At 36.5% G+C, this 17260-nt stretch overlaps 1 long non-coding RNA gene across 3 annotated transcripts in view; it reads left to right on the top strand.

Annotated features, from left to right (window-relative positions):
* The window catches only part of LOC114015073 (uncharacterized), a 178172-nt gene extending 169376 nt beyond the window's left edge, over window positions 1–8796 (top strand). Inside the window, exons 9-12 of one of the 3 annotated variants that reach the window (XR_003558829.2) lie at window positions 1043–1146; window positions 3930–4131; window positions 4784–4998; window positions 6243–8796. This is a non-coding gene — a long non-coding RNA (uncharacterized LOC114015073). Of the gene's footprint in view, window positions 1–1042; window positions 1147–3929; window positions 4999–5895 lie in introns of all 3 variants that reach the window. The other 2 variants (XR_003558827.2, XR_003558828.2) reach the window with 2 other exon arrangements.
* Window positions 8797–17260: the final 8464 nt, after the last annotated feature.

Below are 17260 nucleotides of genomic sequence, written 5' to 3'. Positions count from 1 at the left end.
CCCTTCCTCTGTTTTTTCTGTTTTTCTTTTAAAGCCCAACCTTCCTATTCTATCTCCTTGCCCACAAGTAGACATTATGCTTACTTTTCTGATTTGGTCCTCTTAGGGAAGTTGGAAGCCTGGACCATAAAATTAGAGCCTCTGAAGACTAATGTTTGTGTATAATTCTCCATATTTTAAGCTCACAGAGCATCTTATCAACCTGAAGTTCAGCTGCTTATTCAGACCACAGCCAAAGCTCTCTGTAGGATTTAAGACAGTGCAGCCCAACAGTTTGAGTTCAGAGAGCAGCATGTTACAGCCACCCCTACCCAGGGATGCTCCTACTCATGGGAGCATGGATTTCTCACCTGGATGCTAGGACTGAGGTGGAAATGTCCCCGAACCGCAGCAGTCACACTGGCTGTGGAAAGAGAATGACAATTTGAAAGTGTTACGTTGGCTTGTGTTTTAAAGGCTTGGTGTATGAATGCAAACGTTTTTTATTATTTCTTGGAAGATAAATGCAACTTTATAGACAGTTGTCCAGCTGTCCTTTCTTATGTTTGAGAAATAATTGGGTTTAATGTTTTAATAGGGCCTCAATAGCCTTTTGTTATTTACTGACTTGATTAGCCATTATTTCCTCCAAAGAATCTCACAAATGAATTTGAAGAAAGTGTGTGCTGCTCTAACAATGGATTGCTTTCAAGACTATCTCAAGGAACTTTCTTCCCATCCAGAGAATGAATCATAGTCATTCTGTAGTGGACTGTTGGACAGATACGTGAAGTGCTGTTTGCTTGAAAGCTTTCCCAAAGTGAGGAATGGTCTTAGGACCACAATATCATCAGATAGAAATACTATAATGTTACAGAGGCTCAGATTAGTATTAATATAATAAACCCAGACACTGTCCCCTTCAAAAACAGAGAGAAAAACAACAGCATGTATGCACCATTTGCCTTTAATCACAGAGACACACTGAACATGTTCAAAATGCCAATAGTTTTATAGATTGCTACGCAGTTTACTACTCTCTTCTCTACTTCTTTCCCTTAAGAGATGAAATCCACCGCAGCAGTATGACAGAAGATACATTAAATCAGTCAGTGGACCCATGAAAAGAGAAACTCCATCTTTCTGCAGTAACAACAGAAATTCAAAGTAGGTTCCTGAAATAAAGAAATGTCTCTGACTCTTACAGCAGCATTCCCTTTGCATCTCCTGTAAATCAAAACAAGTCCAGAGTACTGAAGACTTTTATGTCCAGGACTATATTTTCAAGTTCTTCTGTATGTTTCTGATAAATTAACTTTTCATTATACCTCAACTTGTGCAACCACTTCACATGAAAACTGAAATCCAAAGAAACCTCAGCAGGGTTCACCTTTTTTAATGCTCGTTTATTAATTTTAATAACAAAATGTTTTTACTTTCCTAAACCTCTTTTGATTCTTATCCTCTCATAAATAGAACCACATACTCTTTCATTTTTCTTCTGTAGGATCCAACATCCTTTTGTTTTCATAGCAAATCTCCTGGTTTTCAGAGATGATGCCCTATGGCTGTTATTACCAAAATACTTAGTTTTGAGCTGGCTGCAACTGTATGTGTTGTATGAACTGTATCGCTGCAGAATTGCTGCTGCAATTACACCGTAGATGCAGCTTGTATTTAGCAAGGCAAGCTTCCATCGTAGTATAGAATCATAGAATCATTTAAGCTGGAAATAAACCTTTAAGATCATCAAGTCCAATTATTATATTTACAGCCATTACAGTGGTCTCTTTTTGAGAAACTGAGTATGGTCGGGTTGCTCTTACAGGTTATGTTAGTAAAAATGAATGTTAATAGAAATATTGGAATGTACAAATAACATTTTTATTAATGTAAAAATGCTTTCTTGTTCGCATCAGGCAGAAGCAGCTCTGATCTGAACGTTGTCAGGATGTAAAGAATAAGAACTAACTTGGTTAAAGTAGTTTTTGTTAATATTGAAGACAATGTCACCTTCTCAAGCTGTTGATGATATTCCAAAGTATTCATTGCTTGGAGGCTGTGTGGGCACTGGTCTGCTGGTGGGAGGTGGTGACTGCTTTTGCATCACTTGATTTTGTGTTTGTTGGGTTTAGTATAGTGTCTTTATCTCAGCCCACAAGGTTTTTGTCATTTTTTCACTTGCAGTTCTCTCCCCCATCCCACTGGGTGGATGTGAATACAAGCAGCTGGGTGGTGGCTGAATTGCTGGCTGGGGTCAGCTTACCACAGCGCGTTTCAGATGTGGTACAGCAGAAGAATATAAGCCATTCCAACTTAAATTCCCTTAGACTTGCTTAACTTTACCTCTGAATTTGACCTAGTGTTTTCACGTTATTTTATTTTATTTAGTCCTAAAGCAGGAGGTTGCATTTTGCCGTCCTAAATTCCATATGGTTACCTATTCATATTTCACACAACAGGCTGCCAGGCAACATGAAGGTGGTGTTCAAATGGCTTTTTTATCCCTTGAGGGTCTAATGGTATTTTGAAATGTGAACTCTGTAATGTTATATACTAGTATTTTATTTAATTTCTGTTATTGTATAGCACTTCAAGAATGCCTTCCATGGTAGAAATAGACTCTTCTACTATGCAGTATAAAATATTGTGCCTTTAAAAATAAAAACTGAGAATAAATAAAAAAAAAAAGGCAAGGTGGTGTGGTTTTTTAGCATAGTGATATGATATGGTGCAGGGCATGGATCACATGTATCTAACAATGATATTGGGAACAGAGTCCATGATAAATATTTCCTTCTTTACTAGTCTGTAAAGACTGCCACTAATTGTTAACTGTGAAAATCCCACACTGAAAATCTGTGACCTTCAGGGTAGACTCAAACAAGAAAATTTTTAGGCTAGACTGTCTTTTCAAATTTGTTTATTCTGTCAAAAAATTGTAACTCCTTCTAAATTCCTTAAGTTTACGAAGTATTGGTATTTTTACATTTTCCTTTCATAAACAGAATTTTTTTACTGTAGGAAATAGCAGGAATGCTCATTAATTTGGGGATGAACTGGGAAAGCAGTACACTTAGAGATATTCCAGAACCGCATTTTAGAAACTTCCTTGTCCGTTAAAAAAGAACATAATTTCTATCATTATATAATTCAGAGTCTTCAGAGCGAAGACAGCAAATACTCTTCTTGCACCCAGAGAACAGACTTTTATCTACAGTAAGTGACCCTTCAAAGGACAAGAGGAGAGAGAGAAAAGACCATGTAGGGGACAATCCTCTGTTGCTGTAGCAGAGAGAACTGGACATGTTACCATATATTTCTCACCTAGGATTGTAGTGCAATGATGACCAAAACCTAATTACAGAGAATGCAGAACCCAGAACAAGTTTTTGCCTTTAAAAAAATTTCGCTGAACCAATGGGAGCTGCATTGGCTGAGTGTTACTTCGTGCTATACCATTAGTTGCTGTTTTCCTGTTAATTGCTCTTTTCCTCTTAATATTAAAAAGGATTGATGTCAGAAGGTATATTATCCTCTTTACTACAATTACATTCTTCTACCACTGTCTGTTCAATAAACGAAATAATGGTAACTTGAAATAAAGAATAGTATGTCATGAAAGTTAATTCAGCTGTACCCATACACATGTACAGGAACATTCATTGAATGGTAAAATGGCATCTCAATAGCAAGAAACACCAAATTTTGCAGGACTGAAACCTCGTATCAGATTCAAAAAAACAGCTAAAATCTTGGTTCCTGGGTCATCAATGGTGTCTATATGCACAAAAGCATGAATACAACCAACATTGCAATAAATTTAGTTTTGACTGAATCACTTTTAAAGTAAATGTTGGAGTTGATTTGAGAAATTCACTGTTCATATAGTATTGAAATTACAAAATATGGAGCCTGATGATATTTTTAATTTTTTAATTTTCATTCAGGACTGATTTCTCTGGTTTGGAAGGTGAAAATACCTTGCACAAGAAATTCTGTCCTCCTTGTGGACTGAAAGATTCTCACAGACTCTCTTGGAGTAGACCTCTGCAGCTATGAACCAGAAAGCAGTAAAAATAGTTCCATATGGAAATGGAGTTGGCTACCAAAATGGGCGGTTTGTATTGAGCAAGGTGTTCCCCTTGGAAGGTAACCATCCCCACGGTCAACTGTAACCACCAGTCTCTGCTGCTACCCACTCCCTCCTTGTGTATTTTTCCACATTCTTATACATGCTCTGTAAAACTTTAGCAACTTAAATACTTGCAGTATTACTAATAAGCCCACCAAGGGGAAATACATGATCAGTATTAAAGAGCTTACCACCTCATTCCTCTTGGGATGTAAAGAAGCCCAGGCTATGAAACATCTCAGGGAACCATGCCTGTGGGGGGCTAACCTATCACCCAGGGTGTCATGACTTGGCTTGCTTGGGGAAGGAGCCGCAGATTTAATCTGTAAACACTAGTAATTCTATGGGATTGTCCAGGAACAGACCTATAGGTATTGCAAAGGTGGCTCTCGGTAACTTTAAGCTGTTTCTTGGTGGCCAAGTGTCTCTAATCAGTGAAGTCTATTTCCTGATTGCTCATCGTAATCACTGGTTTCATGGATTTAAAAGTAATCTAAGAAACTCATCGTAAAGCAGTTCAGGGGTGTCCATCTGAATATTGAGCAACTTCTGAGAAGTATGACTTGTCCCATGCTTTTCAACAGAATATTTGAACGCTAGAGAGTATGTCAGCTAAAGCTGTAGCAACCATGTCAAGCATGCGTGCTTCTCCCTGTTTGTTAAATATAGAGACAGATATTGAGACGAGTGGGAAAAGCATTGCAACAGCTAGTTCTTGAACATCTGCAAGGTGATGGAAACACAGAATTTAACTTCTTGTCAACGATAGTCCAGGACGCCATCATGGGCTGTGAATGAGCAGTAGAAACAGGCAGGAGAGGCATGTGAAGAACAAGCTAAAATCCACAATGCTGCTGAAGGGATGACTGTAATGGACTCTGCAGGTAAAAAGACAATCTCAAAAACTCTGTTAACTTTTTTTTGGTGAAACTACATATAGATTGTTTTTCATACAGCTACAGTATTTTATTATAGAGCTGAAAGAATATGCTTTCCAAATAAATACTTAAAACTATCTTCAGAAATCCTTTACCCTGATTTCCACTTCCTTACAAAAAATATAATGCTATTCAAAAAGATATTAACATTGAACAAACATGCTGTTTATTTGTATATTTTAATAGGCTCTTTGTAGTTTAATCTTTTCTTGAAAAGTACCTCTTTTGCACTAAGAACGAATTGCACTATGTATAGATATTACTTTGAAATGTTTGTAGAAAGTTAATGGGAATGCACCTGTAAGGCCAGAATTCTACACCGTCCAGAGCAATGATGTGCCTAATTTGAGAGCATAATTAATGTCACTGTATGTACAAATTATACTAGTTGCTGCCTAACTGACCATTACTTTTACAAATTTTTAATCTATGTACACAACTGCAGTCATTGCGCAGGTTAATTAAAAATCAGACTTGGTGTAAAGGTTATATTAAATAAATATCAGACTACTTAAAGATTATTAATTGATCAGCATTGCATGTAAGATGATATAAATTTCCGAGTGAGCTTCTGAAGTATTTTTATGGTATTACTGTTAATCATTTTTATTGCTTACTTGATATATCTGTTAGTATGTAAAGATTGATTATTCTTAATACCTTTAAAATAATTGGAAGAAAAAAAGATTTGGATTGTGAATCAATTTTATATATTAGTCAATCAAGAGAATAAGAAAAAAGAAATAAAGATTTGAGATTCGCTCAAAGATGTAACGAATATAAAAAACATAAAGGAATTTCATGTTAAATTCACAATTATATTTTTATATCATTAATTTTTAGAGGGATGTCAGTCATGGAAATTCAGATGAGAACTACAAGCGTCCCAAAATATTATGCGGTTTATTGAAAGTTTTGAAACTGAACTCATGCAATCAATGCCAGGTATCAGATGCCACAAACAAATGGCTCGAAAGTCAGCAGCTTGCTCCCTACTTCATACAATACCAACTAATTACTTAATTACACTTAAGGCAACATGGATAGACAGTATTGGAGTGGAGAGACCAGTAATGAAGTTTTTCCTTCTGTGGTAACTACAAAACTGCTATGCGCAAGAAGAATAGTCCTTTTGGGGGTTTGTCTCTTTGTCCTCATTAGTTTTAAATGTGTAATGACCTGTTTTATAGAGGGAGATGAGATTTCTGACCAGCTGTGCTCTGGGTTGGCTTGTAAGATACTCCTGAGAGTGGGACAACCAGAATCAGCCCCCCCTGCCCCCGACTTCTTCAATGACTATTTTAACAGCTAAGCTACAATGTAGAAATAAAGGATGCAAAGCACCTCCCTTGTTTTTGGATAAAAGTGGTGTGGGTGATTTCTCTTGTGCTCCATTCTGCTGTCCATTCGTGAAAAGCCTGCTCAAAGAGATGCACAGACCTGGGACCTGCTGGGTTTGACCTGGAGATTGGATATTATCTCAGGACTGAAGAAAGCTAAATGGGAAGTTACTTCCATGCACACATTGAAGCTGAATTGTAGGGACTTAAGGAAAAAAAAAATCACTCCAAAAGATACAACTGGAATTGAATCAAGGACCTACAGAGTGAAGCATCCGGTGTCATGACCCATATGTCACTTCCTTGGTTTATGGGTGACTTCCTTGGCTTTCAGTGCCTTCCATAGGCAATGCTTTTGTTATACACCAAAACATATATCTTGATATTCCCCATGATTTCTGTTGAAGTGCAGTGACAGATGCACACCTGAATTCCTCCTGTAACTCTGAACATCTCCAACAAGTTACTTTTTAACCCGCCACACAATTTCTGCTTCATAGTGATTAGATCCATGCCTATCTCATTGGGTTTTGTTTCTTCTCCCCATTTCTTCTTCCATTTCATAGACAATGTTCATTCCTCTTCTGCCCATCTTTAAGCAGCCTTTACCTTGTTGCAGCTGTATTCTCATCCTCAGATAATCAACCTCTCATAAAAATGATAAAATTCAATAAAAGGTGATAATAAAGGTATGATTGTGTGCTAGTTATCACTGTAGCTATAACTAGCAACAGTAGGGTTTCCTGGCATATCATGCTTTCTTCAAAAGCTGCCAAAATCACTTGTTTTTTATGCTTTTACTAGCATATCGATGGGCTAAGAATGTGTACACTTCAGCTAACTTTAATGAGCAGCATAAATGCTAGCATGCTGCTTGGAGAATTAATAGATGGGATAAGATGATAAAACAGATACATCTCTTCTGCAAAGCTATGATGTTGGGAAGAATTGTGATTCACTGTATCAAAAATAAATTCAAAAAAAGAAGTAAATCTAGAAAAGGAAAGCCAAAAATAAAAGAGGGAAAAGAAGTCTGTCGTTTGAGTTTTAGAATGTTGAAAAGTTTGTCTGGCATTGATGTGCTATATAAAATGAATGTAAACACCATTTAGTACTACTTCAAACAAAAACAGCGGTGTGAATTTCAAATTGTGAATATAACATCTTGTGTGCTTTGAGCTATTTTAAGTGTTACTCTGTATATTAATAGGAGACAGATCCTACAAATGATAAAAAGCACATGTGCAATGTATTATTCCACCCTTTTGGAGCAGGAAAAATTTTTTACTTGCATTTCAAGTGCAAATTTTCTCGCATTTTAAAAGAACTTTTGAGACTTCTTAATATCGTGTATTGTTAAATTTTGAATGCTAGTAATTTTCAAATTAATTCCTTAATTAGATACAAATTCCTGTATTGATGTTCTTTAAAACTTTAGATTAAATGTATTGTATTAGCATTAATAGTGTATGATTTGGTTACTTGAAAGATTCTGTGTTCTTTGTATACCTTGTTATAGGACAAAGAATATAGGTTTAAGATGAGGACATGCAGACTCATCTAGGAGTTTTGCTTAAAACATTCTACAAGAGCTATATAAGCTATAGTTTAAAAATACAAATTCCAGAATTGACCAAACCCTGGAATTTGTGTGATAAAGAGAAGATTCAATGTTTTTCTTTTGACTGTATGTAATGCAAATTTGGATAATCTTGATGGTTACTTGTTCGGATTTACTAATTTATGTAGTTAAATATTTTTCATTTTTCTTTATGATAAGCATGATGAGAGAAATAGCAGAATTTGGACAATTAGTTCTTCTAATTTGTTTTAAATCTTCTATTTCATTGTTTGTATAACGGTATCACTATATAAATTGTTAAAGTAAAAACATTATGATTCAGAATAGAGCATCAAAAATCTAGCTCTGGTCAAGCTACAGAGAAATTAAACCTTTTAATCTGCTTCTGTTAATTTTTTAAAGTTTCATTAACACAGGGAGGTATGACATATGATTTTTGATGCTTTTGCATTGTACATACTATTCTGTGTCACACAGTTTTAGACATAACATAAATTATAATTGAATTATAATGCTAAAAAAAATTATAGATTTAAAAGCTGCCATCTTCATACTGTAAGTAACCACTGCTGTCACTGAAAGCAGTAGATGAATAAATCTGAGTCTTTTAACTTCCCTGCTGTGAAAGCCAAGGTTTTAAAACAATGCTTACCTGGCATTATCATCTCCAATGTTCTATTAAAACAAACAAACAAACAATGGGGAATTACTGCACGTTATGTTTCAGTCTTTTATCTATTTAACAGAACAATAAGGTAGTAGACTTAGTAGTGTGTTGTTGCTGTTAACGCACAAAATCCCTATACTGTGCTTGAATTAAGGTTGTTACGTACATCAGAAATGAAATTCAATCCTATTGAAATGCACGGGATCTTCAAAACCTAAAGAACATGGAAGTTAAAGAATTTGGCTACCAATAATAGTTTTCTTATGATCTATGACACAAATAGCCTCTATGGAACACAAACACGTTGCAGGAAATATGCTATATAATTCATAGGCATGGTGTTATTCTGCACCATCTTCTCCTAATAAAATCCGTGATTTTGTGCCAGAACAAACCTATTTCTAAATTACATCATTGCTCCCTTACTGAGACATATATATGCTGGAGTTTGGAAAGCATTGCTAAAACATTATCCTTTCTGTGAGGTAAACAAAGAAGTATGGTATGTGTGACTGCGGACATGGGGTCATTAGCGAGCTGTGACTTGGTGGTAGGGAAGTATACGTAATGCTGCTGGTGTTCAGTTTTCGTTTTCTTGCCTTTGTACTAAGTATAGTATAACCAGAATAACCAAAATGGATGGACAATGAAGTGATTTCAAGGAGGTAAGTACATATATTCTTTTTCTCAGACACTTAACAATGGTTTAGGTTCATGTGTATCAGAGAAACCCAGCATCCTCAAGCCCTCCAGACAGATGAAGAACAAAATGGCTGATAAGTTTTATGGAGAGTATGGAGAAAAAAAAAGGTAAGTGTTTTTTTCCTTTGTTAAAGATCCTCACTGTTGTCCATTCTTCAGAGGTTTCCTAGGCAGGTTTAATAATTTCCAGAATTTCCTAGACTTTCACGAAGTAATTTCTGATTCGTCAAAGGCCATCTTCATCTAAAAAACTAAGATTCATGACCTTAACAAAATCCATTCTCAAGGCCCCTCAGTCGTTTCAGAAAACATTACTGGAGGCATATATCAAAAGGCAGTCATATTCTGGACCTGATCTTTAAAAAAGAAAATATCTTTTTTTTTTCTACAAAGTTGGGTGTTGGGTTTTTGTCTCTATAGTGATTTTTTTCCTTCCTGTAATTAACCAAATAATTATAAAACCTTAGAAGTAAAATGAGCCTTTTACTATACTGGATACAAAAATTTCATTTTCTATAATTTTAGTTTAATGTAAATGGGTTTCAGTAAAAATCTCACAAAGACTGTTTACCCAAATTTTCTTGTCTAATTCTTTAAGATTTCAGTGGTGCACCTCCTTTATCTTTCAGCAATAATGGTTCAGACTTGAGGATATTTGCATTCTCATATGCAGCTCAGTTTTAGTACAAAGACCTCTTTCAAACATCCAGAGAGAGAAAGGGACACTTTACACATCTTCTTTTTTTTTTCTTTTTTTTTTTTTTTTTTTTATCATGGACCATTCCACAATGTTGCCACCTACAGCTGTGGTATTACTGTTGTTTATTATTGTTATTATCTTCTTCTGTGATGTAACTATTATAACTGAACCTTTTCTTTAAATTGTGATTTATTGACATCCAACATATGAAAGCATGGATGAAATACAGTGCAATATTTTAAAGTAAAGTAGTAAGATCAGAATAAATTCTTTATTTTAACATGTTATAAACTTTGTCTTTGCTTCTCTGAAAATAAAAGAAAAGCAAGTGTAAAAAGAGTGGAAATAAAATCACCCTATCCTGAATGACTTCAGGCAGTTTAAAGATCATAGCTGATTCTTTGTGTACACCCTCTGAAAGCTAACAGGAGTCTGGGTTTCCCATGGAGAACTTCTTTTTGGCTAAATGGTATGTATTGACTGTGCACCCTTCCTCCTCTGTACAGTGTACAAAGAAGGGATGGGCTCGGAACTGCCCTTGTGTTCAATGTCTGCCCTGTGCGTATGCGGCTGCCTCTGGGAATGGAAAAGCAATGAGTAATGATTGCCTTTCCTCAGGGGAAACTCTGAGTCTGTCTCATCTACTCTATGTCAATTTTTATGTAATTTTTAGGAAGGTAATATACCTGAGTCCTTTATTTGCCTGTCAGGTTGGATTGAAATTAGCCGTCAGTTCTGAGCGATGTCACGGGATGGACCGACAGCCAGAAAACCAGACCTATTGCTCTTGCATAAGCCTTATTTCCGTAGGTAATGAGCCTGATTTTCTGATAGTTTTCATTTGTAAGAGTTAGAGCTTTAAGCAGAGGGTACGTGTTAATAAGATGGCATAATAATATCTTCATTGCCTTACAGAAGTGTGCAATACTAAAAAAGTAAATGTAATAAAAGTATTTAAAAAATGCAGATTATATTTTTTTTCCTTCACTTTCAAGTATTTTTAGAAGTCTGCATTATTTCTGGAACTTCTTTAGGGCACTTTCTTTCAATTATTTTTCACTCCTCATCTTTTTAAAAGGTATTTTCCATAACAGCTCTGATCATATTAACTGATTAGTATAAATCTATATCAATCTATTAATGCAATCATTATAAGAAATATAGAGTTATAGAAATACTGTCTGGTTTTTATGAGACATTCGGGAAAAAAGGCAAAGTTATCTCTATCTAGAAAAGAATATATTTTTGACTGATCTAGATGCCACAGAATTCAGAAGGAGAAAGCTACAAAGTTGACAGTCCTCAATTATCCTGTAACGCACTCTTTGTGTATTTAGGGATTTTTGTTGTAAGGTCTTTTGAGGTGTAAGTGTTTTTGCAATTCCAAATTTGTTCATTCAGTTCAGCATTTGGGCATGGACATTTTTTGACCTAGAGAAGCCTTTGTGCCATGTGAATTTCTGCCAGTACAGATTTTTGGCAAAAAGGATCCCTTAAGAGGCATTGGAAGAATAGAGTTATGTGTGTTGAGGAAATGAACTATTAGAAGTCAAGTTAAATTATGCATTTTCACAAATGAGGTTTAACATTTGGGCTTTGTAAAAACAGAAGAACAGAATTCACTGTAGTCTTTATAAATACATTAGGTAACTCAAGGCAACTGGCAGGCACTCATTAAAGTATAGTAGATAAACCTCAGTGTGGAAAACCCCAGCAGTTTAAAAAATATAGTTAAATACAGCTGTGTTTAATACTCTGTACCAAAACGGTTGCATGTAATAGGTACTCTCCTAGGATAATATTAAATAGAAAGCACAGGCAGCATAAAGAAAGTAAATTTGGGTTATTTTCAAGCAATCCCTTATCCAAAAATATTTCTTTGAATAGTGGGAAAAGGCTTGTTGTTGGAGAATAAGACAGAAGTTAAACATAATATGGAAAGAAAATTACATAGGCTGGTATTGCTTTAACATCAAAACAATTTTTTTGTACATATGAACCCTTGGACTAATTCAGATAGAAATCAGATGGGCAGATTATTTCTTCCTTTTACTTGATCTGAAGAGAATGATAGCTCTTTGTTTACTAGAGCTTTATATTCCTGAATACTACTTCTTAGTTTTGCCTTACAAATCACTTTTTTAGTATTTCAGTCTCAAAACCTGAAAGATATTATTTCCATCTGAAGGAAATGAATGAAAACCTCTAAACCAGCTACATGAGCTCACACAAGGAGCCCTATCCAGCCTGTGGTAGTGAAAACCTGTGGAGGATGGACTAAAAAACTCAGGAACAAATGAAACTCATTGCAAATATGCTGTATACAAAGGTATTTTAATCCATTTTGTGCAACTCTTCTACATTATAAAATATTTTTCCTGTTATTCAAGTACTTTATCAAGACTTTGATTTTTAAAGACCTCAGCAAGACACTGATCAGATAAATCCAACAGAGGCTATATTATGTTATCTGTGGAGGCCGTAACAAGATACTCAAATATACATGCAATTTAGGCATAAACATATTTTGACTGATGAGAAGTCAGGAACTATGACCTTTGCAGAGATTAAAAAATAGTCTCATGGACATGTGTAATGTAAAACAGGCCTGATGGGTTCAGTGCTCTAACTCCTTAGGGTAACTGTCAGAACATGAAAAGAGCATAGAGTGAGGTGCTGTTTACTTTAGAGGCATTTAGAATTTAAAAAGTAATTTTCATTCGTATGGATAAGCAGTCAATATTTTAGCACCTGGTAATGCAGAGGATATGTGGTCAGATCTTGAGATACGGTATATATAGTAGAACTGGAGAGGATTTGGGAGGTTTTTGCCTTCGGAAACATTTTCATCAAAACTGTATTGAAATTACATGGATTATGAAAAACAAAACAACAACTGGTGCTAATAACCTTAATACCATGTAGCTTGTTGATGTGTTATGTAGTTTGTTGATGGTGTTGACATCATGAAATAGGGCCCAACTGAAGAAAACAAGTAATACTGCAAGATCAGACTGCAGAGATTATCTAAACATATGTTGTACAACATAAACTGTGCACGATACATATTTCTATTCTGATTATGGAAGACACAGGAAAACCAGAAATTTTTCAATTGAGCGTTACAGCAGAAATTGCTGTTTTCTCCAGTATGAGATGTGTAAAGATCTAGCCATGAAATATAAATGGAAAATAAAATATCTTAATTTATAAGTAAGCAATCTTTGGACCATCTGTTGGCCTTAATCAACTCCTGTATCAACTGAATTAAATATCACTCAGGAAGATGCCATGGGCTAAGCATATGTACCTTGGCTTTTTTTAAAATACTACCAAAGTATTTTAAATGGATTGTTTTATTTATCTACCAAATCTAAAATCCTGGGAGAGATTTGTGATAATTTAATTCCCTGATTTTTTTGCTGCGTAGAAGATATTAGTTACAATTCAAAAGAAATTTTTCATTATTTTTTAAATTGCCATCACCTGAACAGAGATGTCTGTATGATCAACCAATTGCAAAAAGAATGGTGCTTATCTGAATGTTTATAAACCTGAGCAAGGAACTTACACCTCGGGAAAAATAATTGCAGAGCTAAAGTTACTAAAAAAAAAGAGATCTCACTGTCAAAAGATGTGCTGTGTATAACAGAGCAGGCTGACAAGGGTTTGAATACAGAATCAGTTTTGAACTTTGTTGTTTATAATAAGCTATTCTGTCTATTGCCTATATATTGTATTTATGATATCTATTCTATTGTATATGTGTTTATCATGTAATTAATGCAGAAATGGCCAAAAGTGATTTTCTCGTTTACTTTTCTTGGGTTCACCTGCTAAGTCTTTCATGTATACAACATATCAGTGTCCCAAAATGAAAAATTACGTAATCGCCAAAACAACAATGAAAAAAATTAATATCTTCAGCAGTATGATGGTGTGCTGGTTTTGGCTGGGACAGAGTTAATTCCCTTCGCGGTAGCTGGTGCAGGACCATGTTTTGGTTCTGTGCTGCAAACAGCGCTGGTGGCCAGGGATGCTTTAGCTCACGCCGGGCAGCGCTTGCCCAGCGCCGAGGGCTTTCCTGCTCCTCAGCCGCCAGCCAGCAGGCTGGGGGGCACCAGGGGCTGGCAGGGGACACAGCCGGGACAGCCGAGCCCCACGGACCAAAGGGACATCCCATCCCATGCGGCGTCACGCTCGGCATGGAAAGCTGGGGGAGAAGAAGGACGGGGGGGACGTTGGGAGTGACGGCATTTGTCCTCCCAAGTCACCGCTACCTGTGACGGAGCCCTGCTGTCCTGGGGGTGGCTGGGCACCTGCCTGCCCCTGGGGAGGGGGGAAGGGATTCCTCGCTTTGCTTCGCTTCCATGTGCGGCTTTTGCTTTGCCCATTAAACTGTCTTTATCTCAACCCACGGGTTTTCTCACTTTTACTTTTCCAGTTCTCTCCCCCATCCCACCGGGGGGAAGCGGGCGGCTGCGTGGGGCTGCGCTGCCGGCCTGTGTCAAACCACCACACATGGGAAGAATTTGCACTAAAAGATTTGTGGTGCTTTTCAAACAAACACACTAACAGTGCCTACAGCTCTCCAGTTTGCATGGACTAACGAGTTCTCGGCACTCTGTTCTTGCTTGTAGCTGACCCCAGGCATGCCTTGGAAACTGCAAGAAGTTGAAGTAATCCGCTCCAAGTACTGCAAAGAAATTTTAAAAAAACTTTGCTGCAGATATTAACTATGCAATATGGCAAAGGAATGAAAAATAATGCACTATAACTATTTATTAAATGACATATATGTAAGTTTATTTTGTAATAAATTTAGAAGAAATATTTTTGTTAGGAAAAATCATGCAGTTTTGTTCCCTTGAATCCAGAGTAAAGTGAACTATACAGACTGTAAGTTATAGGCTATAAGGTATAGTCTGTTTGGATATTATTCCAAAAATGTCTTGCCAGTTGATTGTTTTTTTTTTTTCCCAGGGTCATTCTATCTGTATTACTGTGGCTAACAACATCTTGTTGCTTTGTCAGTTTTGCAGTGGTCTTACAGCTTTGTGTCCTCCCTCACCCTTCGGTTAAGATATGCCCAGTAAAATGTCTCCTTATAGCTGAACTTGTTCCTGTTTGCAAAGATATGCTTATTGAGTGAGAGTCTTCTATTGCTTATGACATCTGCCTCTACAAAGGAGCTTAATGACTTTTTATATTTATCTTAAATATATACCAGGGCTTGTAGCTTTCTAACCTGCTTCAGGGAGTTTTCATTCAAACTATGCTAATGTATTCATACTAATTTTCATTGTTATAAAACACCCTATTTTATACATTTTGTTAAATGTATTCTATGAAAAGGCAAAGGAGACCTTTAAGCAGCAACATCTTAATTCAAATAGTTATAAAATTTTAAAATGTTGTGATTATTTTGTATTGTGGGCAGGATTCTTCCACATGATCCAGAATATAAGGCTGTGTTCAATTGAAGTTGCTTGCTAGAAGAAAATAAAGTGAAGCAAACCACTCGTAGTTCTTTTACAACCTGGTAGATCCCATCTGGTTACAGTTCTCAAGTGTTGGTGAGTTCCCCTAAGCTGTGTTAGAAGGTAAGTATGACTGTTGGCTGGGTATACAAGATCAAACCGTCCCAGACCAGAAGATTGTGCTGCATTTGATGAAGTGGAAGAGCAAATATTTGTAGCTCTGGGCCTCCCGTGTAAATCAAGGGAATTCACAAGGTTGTCATCTTTCCTGATATTTTGACCACCTCTGTCTTTATTTCTTGTATTTATATCTTTGGAAGATTTTTGAGGGAAAACTCTAGTCTTTCTGTTTGTGGTGTGAGGTTTCAAAATTTAACAAAACTGCAGCAGTAAAGGTCAATTGTTTGTGTATGCACCAGAATGAAATACCATCTCCAATGTTCGCTGTTATTGCTGTTTTTAATGCATAAACCTGAGACCCATGTCATCAGGGTCACCCACATTGTCACGAGTCACATATACCCACCCATGAAAGCACTGCTGTCTTTTCCTCCCACATAATTTACAGTCGCACCCTGACGTGCAGCTGCCTCCATCTCTAGCCCTGGACTCCTGGACGCCTTGCTTGCCAGCCAGGCTTGACTCAGTGCCGGCTGGTCCACGAAAGGTAACTCCCAAGCTGGCATTAAAGCCTTTGTCTTTCTGTTCTGATGCCCAAGGACTCTGGAGGACCTCTCGTGCCCCAGCGAGCTGCCTGGGGTCTGGGTTGGTGCTGGCAGGGGCTGGGCAGCAGGACCCCGTGGACGAGCAAACTTTTGTCAGGTCCAAAATAATATTTCTGCATGTTTTGAACAATCCATTAGTTTGATTTTATTTAATAGTTCACATCTAATGCCTATTAGGAATTATTGAAAATAATATTAGACAGCTATTTTTTTATTCTTTATGTAAATACATACATGCATGTGTGCCCACACGCTTACACAGTTCAAGCGTTCTCTGCTTATCCCTTTCTTGAATATTATTTTCATTAACTTTGGGGGATAGTATGTGCTGTTGCAAGTTTGTGATGAACTGTTCCTAAAATTTGTCAGATAATGAGCTAGATTACCTCTCAAGCCTGAATGAACTAAGCCCAAAAGTCTAAACCAATATAAAAGAATTCATGTGAATGTTTTTTGAAAAATATTTACTCTTAAAGATTTGCTAGATGTCTCTGTGCACAATGGTAACTAATTTTGTTAATTTTTTTTTTTTTTTACCCAGTCTCTCATTAACAACTGTAAAAGGCTTGTGCAGGAGTAAGTGTGGGCCTCGACTGAGAGTCTGCAGCAAGAGGTATTGTAGCATTTCTTCTACTGGAGTGTGTTCTGTTCTATCATTATGCACCAGTAATTTAACAAAAATTATGGTACTTAAAACCTTTAAGTAAAGACTCTATTTTAAGTTGCTGCACCAGAACATGTAATGATTAACATGATTTTTTTCTTGATTTTATTTGCCAGATTACTGCACCTTTTGGCTAAATGTGCAACAGCCTGCTAAAGCTGTTTGTACACCAGACGGTGAACTGCAGAAGCCATAGGCTGAAAGGGAGAGCACCACGGTTCTGTTTGTTTCTTCAGGAAAACCTTTTATGAGCAGAGAAGGTAATTAATCAGATGTTTCCTTCTACAAAAATTGAACAACTTGCCAAGTCTTGCCAGATGGCCAATGCCTGTTATTGAGAAAGAATGG

Source organism: Falco cherrug, chromosome 10, assembly GCF_023634085.1.
Source record: "Falco cherrug isolate bFalChe1 chromosome 10, bFalChe1.pri, whole genome shotgun sequence".
Taxonomy (NCBI): domain Eukaryota; kingdom Metazoa; phylum Chordata; class Aves; order Falconiformes; family Falconidae; genus Falco; species Falco cherrug.
The sequence above is the reverse complement of the archived record's forward strand: the minus strand, read 5'-3'. Positions and strand labels throughout refer to the sequence as shown.